This window comes from Anabrus simplex, chromosome 5 (assembly GCF_040414725.1).
Source record: "Anabrus simplex isolate iqAnaSimp1 chromosome 5, ASM4041472v1, whole genome shotgun sequence".
In the NCBI taxonomy this organism is placed as follows: domain Eukaryota; kingdom Metazoa; phylum Arthropoda; class Insecta; order Orthoptera; family Tettigoniidae; genus Anabrus; species Anabrus simplex.
This window is the reverse complement of record NC_090269.1, coordinates 227,575,729-227,589,792: the sequence shown is the minus strand read 5'-3', so window position 1 is coordinate 227,589,792 and position 14,064 is coordinate 227,575,729. Positions and strand designations below refer to the sequence as shown.

The 14,064-nt window shown below is 43.1% G+C and overlaps 1 protein-coding gene across 3 annotated transcripts in view; it reads left to right on the top strand.

Annotated features, from left to right (window-relative positions):
- Positions 1-14,064, top strand: part of LOC136873924 (multiple PDZ domain protein) — a 2,156,217-nt gene that overhangs the window by 1,994,837 nt on the left and 147,316 nt on the right. The gene's annotated exons all lie outside the window — the stretch shown is intronic.

Here is a 14,064-nt window from a genome sequence, read left to right as displayed (position 1 = left end):
AAACATAACAAGACTAGAATTGAACACTGCACTCGATACAACATGTAATCAGAACATTGATTGATGCGTTCAGATCACGAAACAAGTAGAACCGAACACTGTACAACATGTTAAGGGATACCTTTGTTTAGATTGAAACTAACAAGACTAACACTTCAAATGATTTGCTTAGTACGAAAATAAAAATATATATACCGCGTAGCTAACTCGTTCATCACGCTGCTAAGACGCTTAGTAATTGTGAATACACTCATACGAAAATCAAGAAAGCACACTGCGTAGCCAACTCGCTCGGCTCACTCGCTTAGTATTTGCAACACACACGGATAAGAATGTTCCGAGATACTTACATGTTTTTTAAGGGAGGGTGAAAGATCATAAATTATATGTACACATGTTGTCTCCTCCAAGTTGTAAGATGAAATAGACGCAGTACTGCGACTTTCCGCTCTAGCTGGCGAACGGAAGTAGCATGATATCTCAGCAAAAAATAATACGCGTGAGCTTGCAAGTCAGACACAATGATGGATACCGCGATTCAAATCCTGGTAACTTATGCAGTAGTATAATACAGGGATTCGGCGGCCTCCTCCTCCTCCGGCTCCCAGTGGCCACCTCCACCTCCACCTCAGCCAGTGGCCTCCCAGTGGCCACCTCCACCTCCACCTCAGCCAGTGGCCTCCCAGTGGCCTCCTCCACCTCAGCCAGAGGCCTCTTCCAGTGCTGCCAACTTAACCTAACTAGCGCGAGATAAACAAAGCCACGTGCTTTTTGACAGACAACAACGCACCGCTAACCTCAGTACTGCCATCTTGACGGGCCTAAACCTCAGTAGTGCCAACTTAACCTCACAAGCGCGAGGTAAACAAAGCCACGTGCTTTTTGACAGCCACGTGCTTTTTGACAGATTTGTAAACAAAGCCACGTGCTTTTTGACAGCTGTCATCGACAACAACGCATCGCAAACCTCAGTACTACCATCTTGACGGGCCTAAACCCCAGTAGTGCCAACTTAACCTAACTAGCATGAGGTAAACAAAGCCACGTGTTTTTTGACAGCCACGTGCTTTTTGACAGATTTGTAAACAAAGCCACGTGCTTTTTGACAGACAACAACGCATCGCTAACCTCAGTACTGCCATCTTGACGGGAATAAACCTCGGTGGTACCAACTTAACCTAACTAGCTCGAGATAAACAAAGCCACGTGCTTTTTGACAGCTGTCATCCGCCATCTTTAAACTACAGAGCGCTGTGCTGCCCTCTTTCGTCACCTGTCATCGGCAGTGCTGCCATCTTGGCGGGCCTAAACCTTAGTGCTACCAACTTAACCTCACTAGCTCGAGATAAACAAATCCACGTGCTTTTTGACAGCCACGTGCTTTTTTGACAGCTGTCATCCGCCATCTTTAATCCATAGAGCACAGTGCTGCCCTCTTTAGCTACTTACCTTTGAAATGTGTTGGCGGATAATTTGAAAAATGCTTTTTGACAGCAGCCATCTTGCATCGCAAACCTCAGTGCTGCCCTCTTTAGCTAGATACCTGTGGTAGCAGACAATTCCACGTGACAGCAGCCATCTTTAATCAAGAGAGCACCGTGCTGCCCTCTATGTGGTGGCGGCAAATTGAAAAATTCCACGTGCTCTTGTTTGGAAACAAACTCACGTGCTTTTTTGACAGCTACCATCCACCATCTTTAATCAACAGAGCACAGTGCTGTACTCTTTAGCTAGATACCTTTGAAATGTGGTGGCGGTAATTTGAAAAATTCTATGTGCTCTTGTTGGGAAACAAAGCCACGTGCTTTTTTGACAGCTGTCATCCGCTATCTTTAATCAATAGAGCACCGTGCTGCTATCATGCGGGCAATTTCGTCACCTATCACCCGCCATCTTTAATCTACAGAACACCGTGCTGCCCTCTTTATGGCTACTACCTTAAGCATGTAGTAGCGGGCAATTTGAAAAGTTCTGTTAGCTATCATCCGCCATCTTTAATCAAGAGAGCACCGTGCTGCCATCTTTAGCTAGATACCTTTGAAATGTGGTGGCGGCAAATTGAAAAATTCCACATGCTCTTGTTTGGAAACAAACTCACGTGCTTTTTGACAGCTACCATCCGCCATCTTTAATCAACAGAGCATAGTGCTGCCCTCTTTAGTTTGAAATGTGGTGGCGACAAATTCCACATGCTCTTGTTTGGTAAACATAGCCACGTGCTTTTTTGACAGCTATCATCCGCCATCTTTAATCCAGAGAGCACCGTGCTGCCCTCTTTATCGCAGTAGATGTAAATTCGTCACCTGTCATACGCAGTGCTGCTATCTTTAGCTAGATACCTTTGAAATGTGGTGGTGGATAATTTAAAAAGAAAAATTCTACAGCAGTCCTCTCTCGACGCTAATTGCATAAGATGGCGGCTATACATGACTCCTTAAGGGTGCTTACGCAAGATGGCTGCTATACACAGGTTCTTATGAGACGCCCTTGGGATGCTTGCGCAAGATGGTGGTTATACAAGGCTCCTTATGAGACACCCTAGTGATGCTTGCGCAAGATGGCGGTTGCTCTTATGAGGCGGCTTAAGGGTCCTTGCACAAGATGGCTAGAGACGCCCTAAGGATGCTTGCGCAAGATGGCGGACACAAGATGGCGGCTATACACGTCTCCTTATGAGACGCCTTAAGGGTGCTTGCGCAAGATGGCTGCTGCTCTTAGCTTAGAGGCTAACGTGTCGTGCTAGTTCGATTCATTAAATTTAGGGCTTAAATGCAAAATGTTAAATATATCGAAAACGGTGCACCGTAGAGCAAAACGGACAAAATTTTTCTGCCTAATACCTAGGTTCGCAGTATGAGGAACAAGAAAATCATAGTCTAATGATGGGATCAACGGTTCGGTTCCTACTTAGGCCCTTTGGCATTTGCTCTGTTTTAGCTTGTATTGAAGCGAGTCTTCGTAACATGATCAGGTTTAGCTATGGTAGAGAGTATAACGTGCCGTGCAGGTTCGATTCATTAAATTTGGAGGCTTAAATGCAAAATGTTAAATATCTCGAAAACGATGCATCGTAGAGCAAAACGGACAAAATTTTTCCGCCTAATACGTAGGTTCGTAGTATCAGGAACAAGAAAAAACATAGTCTAATGATGAGATCAACGGTTCGATTCCTACTTAAGCCCTTTGCCATTCGCAGCTATCTATTTCTACAAGATGGTGGCTGCTCTTATGAGAAACAAGATGCCTTGAGACGTCCTAGGGATGCTTACGCAAGATGGCAGACACAAAATGGTGACTATACATAGCTCCTTATGAGACGGCCTAGGGGTGCTCGCACAAGATGGCGGCTACTCTTATGAAGAAAGCTAGCTTAGAGGCTACTGCGCAAGATAACAGCTGCTGTTATGCATGTGGTGGAGGGCAATTTGAAATTCTATGTGCTTAATCAACAGAGCACCCTGCTGCCCTCTTTAGCTGAAATGTGGTGGTGGATAATTTGAAAAATTCTTTTGACAGCTATCATCTTTAAAAACAATGGCGACTATACATAGGCTGTTAAGGCCTTATCATTCTCCTCCTCCTCCTCCTCCTCCTCCTCCTCCCCCTCCTCCTCCTCCTTCTCTACCTCCTCCTCCGCCTCTTATGTCAAGGCATAGCTTTATATCGAACAAGTTTAAACCTGCATCGCGAAGGCAAGCGTGTGCAGCGATAACATTATTGTGCATGTTTAGACTTTCGAAACATAAGAAGAGTAGAATCAAACGCTGTACTTGATACGACATGTGATCAGAACATTGATTGATGCGTTCAGAAAAACAAAATAAGTGATCAAGACTAGAATCGAACAATGTACTCAATACATCATGTGTTTAGAATATGTCAGGGGATACGCTTGTTCTAAGAAGATCAGATTGAAACATAACAAGACTAGAATAGAACACTGTAATCGATGTTGTTAACTTCAACATGTGATCAGAACATTGATTGATGTGTTCAGAACACAAAATAAGTGATCATGACTAGAATCGAACACTGTACTCGATACAACATGTGATCAGAACATTGATCGATGTGTTCAGAACACGAAATAAGTGATCAAGACTAGAATCGAACACTGTACTCAATACAACATGTGTTTAGAACATGTTAGGGGGTACCCTCGTTCTAAGAAGATCAGAATGAAACATAACAAGACTAGAATCGAACACTGTAATCGATGTTGTTAACCTCAACATATGATCAGAACATTGTTTGATGTGTTCAGAGCAAAAGTACAATTTTGATGATTTGCGCAGCTAACTCGCTCGGTAAACGATATAGCCAAAGTATAACTTCAAATTATTTACCTTCCATCATTCGTCTTGTGTGTAAAAATCAGTCGAACAAGTTATCGCATAAACATGGCTGAAAAAAAATCGTGATAGGGTATGGAACCCAGGGGTTACATCTTATCAGAAGGGCAAAAAGGATGAAAGGACTCTTCCTCCTCCTTACCGCACATTCCTTGGCTAAAGGGCTAATGGGCTAAAGGGCTAAAGGGCTAAAGGGCTAAAGGTGCAACAACCTCATCGATCGCTATCAGCAAGAACGCTTGTACTTTGTTAAGTGTAGAAAATTAATCTTTATTTGTAAATGGTTTCATGTTCAGAACAAGGAATGGAAAATCCCCGAGGTGTGATGAGTTACGTTTTTCGAACTAGTGTTTGGAACACTGAACTTTTCAAGATGATAGCAGAGAGTTTAGCAATGTTCTGTTGTTGGATTTTAAATTCCGCGCTACAACATGCATAAGGTGGTAGCCTTGAGGTTTACTGCCGTAAAGATGGCAAGAGTGAGGTTAACAATGTTCTGTTGTTGGATTTTAAATTCCGCGCTACATCATGCATAAGGTGGCAGCCTTGAGGTTTACCACCGTAAAGATGGCAAGAGTGAGGTTAACAATGTTCTGCTGTTGGATTTTAAATTCCGCGCTATAACATGCATAAGGTGGCAGCCTTGAGGTTTACCGCCGTAAAGATGGCAGCAGTGAGGTTAGCGACGCTCTATTGTCCTTCAAAGTGAGGTCAGGGTTCGTCAAGAAGACAGCTGTCAAAAAAGCACGTGGCTATGTTTACCAAACAAGAGCACGTGGTCGTGACGTCACGGTCACGTAGTATCTTGCCTCAGCATGTAAAGTTCAATGTCTACACCTACGTAGTTAACACTCTGCTATGTTCACAAGATTTTTTACACATAACTATTCTTTATGCTTTAAGTTCATGCACATAGGCTATGCTAAGATAGCAGTACAAACACATGCGAACTTTGTACATTCTAATGGAATAAGTTTAGTACTGTATGCATCATGGATACATGATGTGTGCACGCATTTAATCTTGACTATACGTAATGCTGCTGCTTTGTTTACAAGATTTTTATACATTGCTATTCTTTATGCTTTAAGTTCGTGCACGCACAAGCGATACTCGTACGCTCTAGCAGGAGAAGTTTAGTACGATATTCGATACATACATTATCGATAGGTGATGTGTACACGCTTTAGAACATAGCTCATCTTTATGCTTTAAGTTCGTGCACAGGGGTTTGGGATACACAAAAGCGATAGCTACATGCTCTAGCGGAAGAAGTCTAGTACGATTGTCGATGCATGTAAAATCGATAGGTTATGCTAAGATAGCAGCACACTTACATGATTTTAGCACAATCTAGTGGAAAAAGTTTAGTATGAGTAGCAGCACACTTACATGATTTTAGCACAATCTAGTGGAAAAAGTTTAGTATGATAGTCGTTTCGTGCAAAATCATTAGGTAATGTGTAAACGCTTTGAAACAAGGCTATTCTTTGTACTTTAAGTTCATGTGTATGAGTTATGCTAAGATAGCAGCACAACCTAGCGGAAGAAGTTTTGTACGAGAGTCGATACATGCAAAGTCGATAGGTAATGTGTACACGCTTTGAAACATGGCTATTCTTTGTAAGTTCATGCGTCTTAGTTATGCTTGCGATAGTCGATGCATGTAAAATCGATAGGTTATGCTAAGATAGCAGCACACTTACACGATTTTAGCACAATCTAGTGGAAGAAGTTTAGTACGAGAGTCGATGCTTGCAAAATCATTAGGTAATGTGTACACGTTTTGAGACATAGCTCTTCTTTGTTCTTTAAGTTCATGCGTCTTAGTTATGCTGAGATAGTAGCACAATCTACCTGCAAAAGTTTAGTACGAGAGTCGATACATGCAAATTCGATAGTTGATGTGTACACGCTTTGAAACATGACTATTCATTATACTTTAAGTTCATGGGTATAGGTTATGCTAAGATAGCAGCACAATCTAGCGGAAGAAATTTAGTACGATATTTGATGCATGCAAAATCAATAAGTAATGTGTACACGCTTTGAAACATGGCTATTCTTTGTACTTTAAGTTCAGGTGTATGAGTTATGCTAAGATAGCACAACCTAGCGGAAGAAGTTTAGTACGATATTTGTTGCATGCAAAGTCGATAGGTAATGTGTACACGCTTTGAAACATGGCTATTCTTTGTACCTTAAGGTCACGCGTATAGGTTATGCTAAGATAGCAGCACAATCTAGCGGAAGAAGTTTAGTACGAGAGTCGATGTGTGCAAAATCGATAGGTGATGTGTACACGCTTTGAAACATGGCTATTCATTGTACTTTAATTTTATGGGTATAGGTTATGCTAAGATAGCAGCACGATCTAGCGGATGAAGTTTAGTTCGATGGTCGATGCATGTAAAATCGATAGGTCATGTGTACACGCTTTGAAACATAGCAATTCATACTGCTGCTCTGTTCCCAAGACTTTTAAGCATAGCTAACCCTAATACTGCTCTTAACGACGTCGAGCTAAGGATTGATTACGTGACCGTGACGTCACGACCACGTGCTCTTGTTTGGTAAACATAGCCACGTGCTTTTTTGACAGCTGTCTTCTTGACGAACCCTGACCTCACTTTGAAGGACAATAGAGCGTCGCTAACCTCACTGCTGCCATCTTTACGGCGGTAAACCTCAAGGCTGCCACCTTATGCATGTTATAGCGCGGAATTTAAAATCCAGCAGCAGAACATTGTTAACCTCACTCTTGCCATCTTTACGGTGGTAAACCTCAAGGCTGCCACCTTATGCATGATGTAGCGCGGAATTTAAAATCCAACAACAGAACATTGTTAACCTCACTCTTGCCATCTTTACGGCGGTAAACCTCAAGGCTACCACCTTATGCATGTTGTAGCGCGGAATTTAAAATCCAACAACAGAACATTGCTAAACTCTCTGCTATCATCTTGAAAAGTTCAGTGTTCCAAACACTAGTTCGAAAAACGTAACTCATCACACCTCGGGGATTTTCCATTCCTTGTTCTGAACATGAAACCATTTACAAATAAAGATTAATTTTCTACACTTAACAAAGTACAAGCGTTCTTGCTGATAGCGATCGATGAGGTTGTTGCACCTTTAGCCCTTTAGCCCTTTAGCCCTTTAGCCCATTAGCCCTTTAGCCCATTAGCCCTTTAGCCAAGGAATGTGCGGTAAGGAGGAGGAAGAGTCCTTTCATCCTTTTTGCCCTTCTGATAAGATGTAACCCCTGGGTTCCATACCCTATCACGATTTTTTTTCAGCCATGTTTATGCGATAACTTGTTCGACTGATTTTTACACACAAGACGAATGATGGAAGGTAAATAATTTGAAGTTATACTTTGGCTATATCGTTTACCGAGCGAGTTAGCTGCGCAAATCATCAAAATTGTACTTTTGCTCTGAACACATCAAACAATGTTCTGATCATATGTTGAGGTTAACAACATCGATTACAGTGTTCGATTCTAGTCTTGTTATGTTTCATTCTGATCTTCTTAGAACGAGGGTACCCCCTAACATGTTCTAAACACATGTTGTATTGAGTACAGTGTTCGATTCTAGTCTTGATCACTTATTTCGTGTTCTGAACACATCGATCAATGTTCTGATCACATGTTGTATCGAGTACAGTGTTCGATTCTAGTCATGATCACTTATTTTGTGTTCTGAACACATCAATCAATGTTCTGATCACATGTTGAAGTTAACAACATCGATTACAGTGTTCTATTCTAGTCTTGTTATGTTTCAATCTGATCTTCTTAGAACAAGCGTATCCCCTGACATATTCTAAACACATGATGTATTGAGTACATTGTTCGATTCTAGTCTTGATCACTTATTTTGTTTTTCTGAACGCATCAATCAATGTTCTGATCACATGTCGTATCAAGTACAGCGTTTGATTCTACTCTTCTTATGTTTCGAAAGTCTAAACATGCACAATAATGTTATCGCTGCACACGCTTGCCTTCGCGATGCAGGTTTAAACTTGTTCGATATAAAGCTATGCCTTGACATAAGAGGCGGAGGAGGAGGTAGAGAAGGAGGAGGGGGAGGAGGAGGAGGAGGAGGAGGAGGAGGAGGAGGAGAATGATAAGGCCTTAACAGCCTATGTATAGTCGCCATTGTTTTTAAAGATGATAGCTGTCAAAAGAATTTTTCAAATTATCCACCACCACATTTCAGCTAAAGAGGGCAGCAGGGTGCTCTGTTGATTAAGCACATAGAATTTCAAATTGCCCTCCACCACATGCATAACAGCAGCTGTTATCTTGCGCAGTAGCCTCTAAGCTAGCTTTCTTCATAAGAGTAGCCGCCATCTTGTGCGAGCACCCCTAGGCCGTCTCATAAGGAGCTATGTATAGTCACCATTTTGTGTCTGCCATCTTGCGTAAGCATCCCTAGGACGTCTCAAGGCATCTTGTTTCTCATAAGAGCAGCCACCATCTTGTAGAAATAGATAGCTGCGAATGGCAAAGGGCTTAAGTAGGAATCGAACCGTTGATCTCATCATTAGACTATGTTTTTTCTTGTTCCTGATACTACGAACCTACGTATTAGGCGGAAAAATTTTGTCCGTTTTGCTCTACGATGCATCGTTTTCGAGATATTTAACATTTTGCATTTAAGCCTCCAAATTTAATGAATCGAACCTGCACGGCACGTTATACTCTCTACCATAGCTAAACCTGATCATGTTACGAAGACTCGCTTCAATACAAGCTAAAACAGAGCAAATGCCAAAGGGCCTAAGTAGGAACCGAACCGTTGATCCCATCATTAGACTATGATTTTCTTGTTCCTCATACTGCGAACCTAGGTATTAGGCAGAAAAATTTTGTCCGTTTTGCTCTACGGTGCACCGTTTTCGATATATTTAACATTTTGCATTTAAGCCCTAAATTTAATGAATCGAACTAGCACGACACGTTAGCCTCTAAGCTAAGAGCAGCAGCCATCTTGCGCAAGCACCCTTAAGGCGTCTCATAAGGAGACGTGTATAGCCGCCATCTTGTGTCCGCCATCTTGCGCAAGCATCCTTAGGGCGTCTCTAGCCATCTTGTGCAAGGACCCTTAAGCCGCCTCATAAGAGCAACCGCCATCTTGCGCAAGCATCACTAGGGTGTCTCATAAGGAGCCTTGTATAACCACCATCTTGCGCAAGCATCCCAAGGGCGTCTCATAAGAACCTGTGTATAGCAGCCATCTTGCGTAAGCACCCTTAAGGAGTCATGTATAGCCGCCATCTTATGCAATTAGCGTCGAGAGAGGACTGCTGTAGAATTTTTCTTTTTAAATTATCCACCACCACATTTCAAAGGTATCTAGCTAAAGATAGCAGCACTGCGTATGACAGGTGACGAATTTACATCTACTGCGATAAAGAGGGCAGCACGGTGCTCTCTGGATTAAAGATGGCGGATGATAGCTGTCAAAAAAGCACGTGGCTATGTTTACCAAACAAGAGCATGTGGAATTTGTCGCCACCACATTTCAAACTAAAGAGGGCAGCACTATGCTCTGTTGATTAAAGATGGCGGATGGTAGCTGTCAAAAAGCACGTGAGTTTGTTTCCAAACAAGAGCATGTGGAATTTTTCAATTTGCCGCCACCACATTTCAAAGGTATCTAGCTAAAGATGGCAGCACGGTGCTCTCTTGATTAAAGATGGCGGATGATAGCTAACAGAACTTTTCAAATTGCCCGCTACTACATGCTTAAGGTAGTAGCCATAAAGAGGGCAGCACGGTGTTCTGTAGATTAAAGATGGCGGGTGATAGGTGACGAAATTGCCCGCATGATAGCAGCACGGTGCTCTATTGATTAAAGATAGCGGATGACAGCTGTCAAAAAAGCACGTGGCTTTGTTTCCCAACAAGAGCACATAGAATTTTTCAAATTACCGCCACCACATTTCAAAGGTATCTAGCTAAAGAGTACAGCACTGTGCTCTGTTGATTAAAGATGGTGGATGGTAGCTGTCAAAAAAGCACGTGAGTTTGTTTCCAAACAAGAGCACGTGGAATTTTTCAATTTGCCGCCACCACATAGAGGGCAGCACGGTGCTCTCTTGATTAAAGATGGCTGCTGTCACGTGGAATTGTCTGCTACCACAGGTATCTAGCTAAAGAGGGCAGCACTGAGGTTTGCGATGCAAGATGGCTGCTGTCAAAAAGCATTTTTCAAATTATCCGCCAACACATTTCAAAGGTAAGTAGCTAAAGAGGGCAGCACTGTGCTCTATGGATTAAAGATGGCGGATGACAGCTGTCAAAAAAGCACGTGGCTGTCAAAAAGCACGTGGATTTGTTTATCTCGAGCTAGTGAGGTTAAGTTGGTAGCACTAAGGTTTAGGCCCGCCAAGATGGCAGCACTGCCGATGACAGGTGACGAAAGAGGGCAGCACAGCGCTCTGTAGTTTAAAGATGGCGGATGACAGCTGTCAAAAAGCACGTGGCTTTGTTTATCTCGAGCTAGTTAGGTTAAGTTGGTACCACCGAGGTTTATTCCCGTCAAGATGGCAGTACTGAGGTTAGCGATGCGTTGTTGTCTGTCAAAAAGCACGTGGCTTTGTTTACAAATCTGTCAAAAAGCACGTGGCTGTCAAAAAGCACGTGGCTTTGTTTACCTCGCGCTTGTGAGGTTAAGTTGGCACTACTGAGGTTTAGGCCCGTCAAGATGGCAGTACTGAGGTTAGCGGTGCGTTGTTGTCTGTCAAAAAGCACGTGGCTTTGTTTATCTCGCGCTAGTTAGGTTAAGTTGGCAGCACTGGAAGAGGCCTCTGGCTGAGGTGGAGGAGGCCACTGGGAGGCCACTGGCTGAGGTGGAGGTGGAGGTGGCCACTGGGAGGCCACTGGCTGAGGTGGAGGTGGAGGTGGCCACTGGGAGCCGGAGGAGGAGGAGGCCGCCGAATCCCTGTATTATACTACTTTATGCCGTCGGGAAGGGTATCCGGCGAGCATCTAGCTGTAAATCCTCGATTCTCGACAGATTCTCAATCCGAGTTCTTTGACGTCAGGAAGGGCAACTAGTTGAAAACAATTATCGAACACGCATCGCGAAGGCAAGAGTGTGCAGCGATATGCTTGTTTAGACTTGCAGATTACGAAAAGAAACATAACAAGACTTGAGTCTTAAAACAAATTCTTGCGATTTAAAATCTTAGTCAGGAAGGGCATCCAGCAGTAAAACAATAGTTCGTGATTTAAAATCTAGCAGTAAAACCCCCGATTCTCGACAGATTCTTAATCCGAGTTCTTTGACGTCAGGAAGGGCAACTAGTTGAAAACAATTATCGAACACGCATCGCGAAGGCAAGAGTGTGCAGCGATATGCTTGTTTAGACTTGCAGATTACGAAAAGAAACATAACAAGACTTGAGTCTTAAAACAAATTCTTGCGATTTAAAATCTTAGTCAGGAAGGGCATCCAGCAGTAAAACAATAGTTCGTGATTTAAAATCTAGCAGTAAAACCCCCGATTCTCGACAGATTCTTAATCCGAGTTCTTTGACGTCAGGAAGGGCAACTAGTTGAAAACAATTATCGAACACGCATCGCGAAGGCAAGAGTGTGCAGCGATATGCTTGTTTAGACTTGCAGATTACGAAAAGAAACATAACAAGACTTGAGTCTTAAAACAAATTCTTGCGATTTAAAATCTTAGTCAGGAAGGGTCACGCTAGAGTTCTGAGCCTATTAAATCCTATCGATCGATACTGCCAGTTTTGCGTCAGGAAGGGCAACTCAACAAATTCTTGCGATTTAAAATCCTAGTCAGGAAGGGCAGCCGGTCGTAAAACTATGGTGTGAGGCGGGGTGTGCAAAAAAGCCAGCATTAAGTAAGGGCTGTTGATAGGAGGCGTTAAACCATGTGCATGCTCCTTCACCAGGAGAAGCCTACATGCCGGTACCGTGCAGCTTCTTTCGATAGGAGTAGGCACTGTGTGTGTTTTAACCTCACCGTACAATCATGATATTTTACGTTAGGAACTTACATAGGCTAAATGCTACACATTCCGTGTAAGAGGTTAGATACTGCCAGTTTTGCGTCAGGAAGGGTAACTCAACAAATTCTTGCGATTTAAAATCCTAGTCAGGAAGGGCAGCCGGTCGTAAAACAATGGTGTGAGGCGGGGTGTGCAAAAAAGCCAGCATTAAGTAAGGGCTGTTGATAGGAGGCGTTAAACCATGTGCATGCTCCTTCACCAGGAGAAGCCTACATGCCGGTACCGTGCAGGTTCTTTCGATAGGAGTAGGCACTGTGTGTGTTTTAACCTCTCCGTACAATCATGATATTTTACGTTAGGAACTTACATAGGCTAAATGCTACACATTCCGTGTAAGAGGTTAGATACTGCCAGTTTTGCGTCAGGAAGGGCAACTCAACAAATTCTTGCGATTTAAAATCCTAGTCAGGAAGGGCAGCCGGTCGTAAAACTATGGTGTGAGGCGGGGTGTGCAAAAAAGCCAGCATTAAGTAAGGGCTGTTGATAGGAGGCGTTAAACTATGTGCATGCTCCTTTACCAGGAGAAGCCTACATGCCGGTACCGTGCAGGTTCTTTCGATAGGAGTAGGCACTGTGTGTGTTTTAACCTCTCCGTACAATCATGATATTTTACGTTAGGAACTTACATAGGCTAAATGCTACACATTCCGTGTAAGAGGTTAGATACTGCCAGTTTTGCGTCAGGAAGGGCAACTCAACAAATTCTTGCGATTTAAAATCCTAGTCAGGAAGGGCAGCCGGTCGTAAAACTATGGTGTGAGGCGGGGTGTGCAAAAAAGCCAGCATTAAGTAAGGGCTGTTGATAGGAGGCGTTAAACCATGTGCATGCTCCTTCACCAGGAGAAGCATACATGCCGGTACCGTGCAGGTTCTTTCGATAGGAGTAGGCACTGTGTGTGTTTTAACCTCTCCGTACAATCATGATATTTTACGTTAGGAACTTACATAGGCTAAATGCTACACATTCCCTGGCAGAGCCGGGAATCGAACTCGGACCTCCGAGGGTAGCAGCTAACTACTACACTACAGAGGAGGACTATTTCAGAATATTTTACAACCTTAATTAGTACTGTGTTTTAAGAGCTTGAATGGTACTCAGCTAAGAAGACGTTCGCGAGTTACAAGCCGCTTATCAGTGTCCTCGTTCAAGGCCGAGCCGGAAGATACGTGTACAATTTCAGCTAACACACGCATTCCGCTGCTCGCTCTGCGCTGATACGACTTCATGGACAGTAGAACAAACCCATAGCCTACAGTATGCATGCCTCTCACCCGGTAGTCTCGGGTTCGATTCTCTTGGGAATAAAAATGTGTTTAAATCGCAAGAATTTGTTGAGTTGTCCTTTGCACACTCTTGCCTTCGCGATGCGTGTTCGATAATTGTTTTCAACCGGTTGCCCTTCCTGACGTCAAAGAACTCGGATTAAGAATCTGTCGAGAATCGGGGGTTTTACTGCTAGATTTTAAATCACGAACTATTGTTTTACTGCTGGATGCCCTTCCTGACTAAGATTTTAAATCGCAAGAATTTGTTTTAAGACTCAAGTCTTGTTATGTTTCTTTTCGTAATCTGCAAGTCTAAACAAGCATATCGCTGCACACTCTTGCCTTCGCGATGCGTGTTCGATAATTGTTTTCAACTAGTTGCCCTTCCTGACGT